The sequence below is a fragment of the Suricata suricatta genome, chromosome X (genome assembly GCF_006229205.1).
Source record: "Suricata suricatta isolate VVHF042 chromosome X, meerkat_22Aug2017_6uvM2_HiC, whole genome shotgun sequence".
Classification (NCBI taxonomy): domain Eukaryota; kingdom Metazoa; phylum Chordata; class Mammalia; order Carnivora; family Herpestidae; genus Suricata; species Suricata suricatta.
In genome coordinates this window covers 20,534,741-20,539,869 of record NC_043717.1, presented here as the reverse complement: position 1 = coordinate 20,539,869, position 5,129 = coordinate 20,534,741, and positions in this window count along the sequence as shown.

Here is a 5,129-nt window from a genome sequence, read left to right as displayed (position 1 = left end):
CCAAATTCCTAAAAGCAGGCCTACTGAAGGGAAGGTAAACAGGAAAATACGTCATAATGTGTGGATTATACATGGGTCTCCTTTTCCTAGGTCCTACTGAGAACTAATTCTGCCCAGGACCTGGGACTGTGTCCAGTTCTAGTACCTTCCAGCATCAGAGAACGCTTCATCGGGGACTTCCTGAGGGAGCCCTCCTTCCAGTTCTGGACCTGAGCTGCTGACCAATTCTTCACTTTGCCTCCTCTGATGGCTGCCCTCGTTTATTAGAGGAACGAATAACCTGTCCCAGTGGCTCCTGCCCTGACTTAGACAATTCTAACTCCCTGGTGGTCACCTCCTTCACCATGGATATATGTCATTAATAAAAAATTTTTAAGTTTTTCAAATTATTTTTGAGAGGCAGAGACAGTGCTAGTAGGTGAGGGTCAGAGAGAGAGGGAGACACAGAATCTGAAGTAGGCTCCAGGCTCTGAGCTAGCTGTCAGCACAGAGCCCGATGCGGGCCTCGCACCCACTAACCGTGAGATCATGACCTGAACAGATGCCGGACACTTAACTGACTGAGGAACCCAGCCGCCCCCATATGTTATTTTTATATACCTGTTTATGTGGCAATGTGGAGATCTTCATTTCTCTCCCTCTCAACACACCTGAGATTGCCTTCTCCAAAAGTTAAGCCTTCTAATAGATGATTTAAATAGCTTCTTGCTAGAAATTTATGAATAATTTTCATCACACACTTATTAACATGTGTCAGGATGACAAGTAGAAGGTTTTATAGGTTCTGAATTAAATTGGAAAACCTTCCTAGTTATTGTGAATCCAGGACAGGACAACATGGCATGGGGGTAGACGTTACTTTATAAAAACAACTCAGCAGTAAAATAATTTGAGTCAATAAGAGGCAAAATAAAGTAAAAGATTATCAACTCCTATCTTCCTTTTCAGTAAAATTTAACAACACATAGCTGGATTTGCTTAGCTTAAGAACTGACAAGAAATTAAGTCTCAATCCATTGGCTAATATGCTCACGGACCCATTTATTCCCTTCATATGAATCAGGCATCTGCTCTTGGGCACACACTGTGCTATTGCTGGGGATGTGAGGACTTGGGAGAAGGGAGTGCCTGGGCGTAATAATACGGTATGAAAAGATCCTAGTAGACCATAGGGTGTTCACACTAGAATGAGGGTGTTGGGAGTCTAGGCGAACATGGGGAGGTAGCAGTTAGGAGCAATGGTGCAAGTATGTTTGGGAACTGCAGGTTTCTTTGGTGAGACTGAACTTAGGTTTGAGAGTGTGGGGTAGGACTGTGGGAGTGGGGAACAAGGGCCAGATCTTCACATGATGTGCTGAAGGGTTGCGAGACTAAAGCTGGGAGTGAAAATGGCTCCTGATTCCTGGATAAACTAGAAAGAAACTTCCTATTGGCAAAGGTCGAGTAGGGGTTCTGGGCCCCCTTTTGCTGCATTTCCACAGTTTTCAAAGCATTACCTGTATCTTATGCCCATACAAAAACCTGTACAATTTAAACTTATCTATTCATTGCATTTCATTCAAAACAGATTTTAAAAATGTCTCTTGAGGTTTCATTTTATATTCATGTGTTACTTACTATTGTTTTATTTATTTTCCATGTTTGGGGGGATTTTCTAGTCGTCATTTTGTTAATGATTTCTAGTTTAAGTCCATTATTGTCTGAGGTAGGAACTACATGATTTCTGTTCTTTTATATTTGTTAGGTGTGTCTTATGGTCCACAATGTGGTCTATGTTGGTGAGTGCCCACGTGGCCTTGACAGGAATATGCACTCTGCACTCAGATGAGGTAGTCTGTAGATGTTAACCATGTCCAATTGACTTAGGACATTAATGAGTACAACTATGTCCTCACTGATTTTCTGCCTGCTGGATCTTTATACTTCAGATAGAAGGTTGCAGAAGTCTCCAACTAATAATGGATTTATCTACTTTCTCTTACAGTTTTTGCCTCATACATTCTGATGTTCTGTTGTAAAACACATGCCTATTAAGTACTGCTGTGTAATCTTAGAGAACTGACACCTTGGTCATTATGCAATGTCCTTCTCTATCCCTGAAAACTTTCCTTGATCTGAGCTTTGCTCCCTGTGAAATTCATATAGCTCCACCCATTTTTCGTTGGTTAATATTACCATGGTGTAACTTTCGCTCTCCCTGGACTCTCAATCTCTGTGTCTTTATATTTAATGTGGGTTTCTTATAAACGACATGTAGATGAGATTTCTTACTTGATTCACACTGATATTCTGTTAATTGATGTTTTCAGATTGTTGATATTCCATTCAACGTTATTACTGATATGACTAGATTGATATCTACCATATTTGTGGATCCTTTTCTGTTTTTCTATATTTGACATGTTCTTTTCCTGCCTTTGTGACTTTTTAGGTTAATTAACTTAGCTGGGGGAATCATTTCACAATATAGATGTATACCAAGACATCTTTTTGCACACATTAAAGAAACACACTGTGTATCTGTCATTCACAGCTCAGTAAAACTGGAAAAAGTTGGGGGCACCTGAACAGCTCAGTCATGCAGGCATTTGCCTCTTGATTTCAGCTCAGGTCATGATCTCACAGTTCATGAGTTCAAGCCCCACATCAGGCTCCAGGCTGATGGTATGGAGCCTGCTTAGGATTCTCTCTCTCCCTTTCTCTGCCCCTCCCCTCTTCTCTTCTCTCAAAATAAATAAAACTTAAAAAAATTCTAATGGAAAAAATTAGTCGAACACTTTATTTGATTCCATTTTCTCTCCATTCTTAGCATATTGATTCTTTTCACTGTTTCTAACATATTGATTCTTTTCACTGTTTCTTTCAGGGGTTACCCTAGTGTTTACAAATACATTTACAATGAATCCCAGCCCACTTTGAAGTAACACTATATGACTTTATAGACGGTGCAAGTGCTCATATAATCACAAAGTATCCTTAATTCCCTTCTCCTACCCATTATGTCATTTCTGTCATTCATTTCACTTATGTATAAGTTACAATAATGAAATATACCACGGTTCCTATTAATTGAAACAATCTGTTATCTGGTTCAGAAAAGAAAAATAAGTTTTATTTTACCTCCGCTTATTTCTTCTCTAATGTTCTTCCTCTTTTCATACACATTCTATGTCCTTTTCTTCCTTTTTTTTTTTTAACAAACTTTTTGACCACTTTTTTGCCACATAGTTCTCCTGGCAACAATTCCCTCCATATTTGATCATCTCAGAAAGTTCTTCTCCTTCACTTTTGATGGAAAATTTTGCAGGATACAAAATTCTAGATGGGTGGTTTTCTTCTGTTGACACATTACATATCTCACTACATTCTTCGCCTGTTTGTATGTTTTCTGAGAAATAGTCAAATGTAGTTCTTATCTTTGCTCCTCTAAAGGCAGCTTGCTTTTCCTCCAGCTTCTTTCAAAAAATTTTCTGTATCTTTTATTTTCTGCAGTTTGGATATTATATGCTATAATGTGTGAGTTTCTACTCTGAGGCAGGTTCCCAATTTTACTCAAGTCTGACGCTATCTATCTAGAGAATGCATGAAGTTCCCCAGTTTAAGCAGTCTGCAAAAGACTGCCCCCCTGTCACATAAGAGTCCCAAGTTCCAGGATGCTCCTTGTACTCGTGACCTATAGGCCACGAAGTTCAAAGATGATTCTCAGTTCCACACCTCCATTAACAAGATAGGATGGCTAAGTGCGACCGAGGTTGTTTGTTTTCTTTCTCCCACATGGAAGTCTAGAGAAGGCTAAAATTGAGTGCTTCCTTTCTCCCAAGTCAGCTGGGCTCTGACAAAACCCCAACAGGTTCAACTCTGACAATATAGTTTCTCCTGAGGACAGGTCTTTTTGGGAATGGAACACTCTGGCATATCTGAAATGACTCCTTTTCTCTCCCTGCTAGAAGCCAAAAGAGACTTTTTTATTTTCACTGTGGAAATCTGGTAGAGCTCCTGGAGGTACTACTAACAATGCACAGAGTTTTAAACTCTCAGACTTTTCTACAAAGAGTCGGCAGAAATTTCTCAGTTATAGGTCAGTTACTGGTTCCCTCTGCTAAGTTCTGATTCTCTGTACTGACCTATTTGTCGCTCCAACTGAGCAGGGCTGAGGTGGTGGGGGGGGGGCGGCAGTAGCTTGCCCTGTGGTCTCACTTCATGGGTAGATCTAAGATTTGTTGACTTTTCAGTTTCTTCACCTTTTTTGAGTTGTCGTTAGGATGGAATGATGACTTCCACGTTCCTAACATAACAGATGAGAAACGGCAACTGCATTGTTTCTTCAATTTTTCTTTCTGCTCCCTTCTCTCTCTTAGGGGCTGTTCATTTTTCGTAATTATGTTGTTCATTTTCTCAGGAGTTTGCCCCAACTCCTTAGCCTGGATAATCTCATCTGACCTATCTTCACGTTTATTGAGTCCTTCCTTTGTCTTCTCAGATCTCCTGTGGAACCCCTAGTGTATTTTTCATTTCCATTATCATTCTTTGCAATCCAGAACTTTTACATGGTTCCTTGTCATAATTTCTCTCTCCTGGTTGATCTTCCTTACTTGGTGAAACTTCATTCTCATAGTTTCCTTTGGTTCATCGTAGATGATATCCTTCATTTCTTGGATAAGATTTAAAAGAATTGATTGAGGGCCTCCGTCTAGTAATCCAATCTTTGGGCTTCCTCCTGCACACATTCTACTGATGTCATCTCCCCCATACTTTTTTATTTCACTGCACATCTCAGAATGTTTTGTGAAAACTGGACATTTTAAATGTCATAATGTGTCAGCTTTGGCATCAGATTCTTCTTCATTCATGATTTAGTTTTCTTCTTCTTCTTATAGTTTCTGTTCATTTGCTTCATGAATTTTGTCAACTAACATTTTAAGATGTGTGATCATTGCTACATGCAGCCATTGAGATCTCTGTTCAAGTCTGTCATATGCCAGCTGGTAATTTGGCAAAGATTTCCTCAATGACCTCCATTCTCTGCAGATGGGCTCTGTGTTTGCCTTCTGAGTATGAAGAGTATGAAGGGGATGCCTTCTGCAATCAGGGAGGCAGCTTGTAACTTTGCCTATACTTCTGCGTGCAAA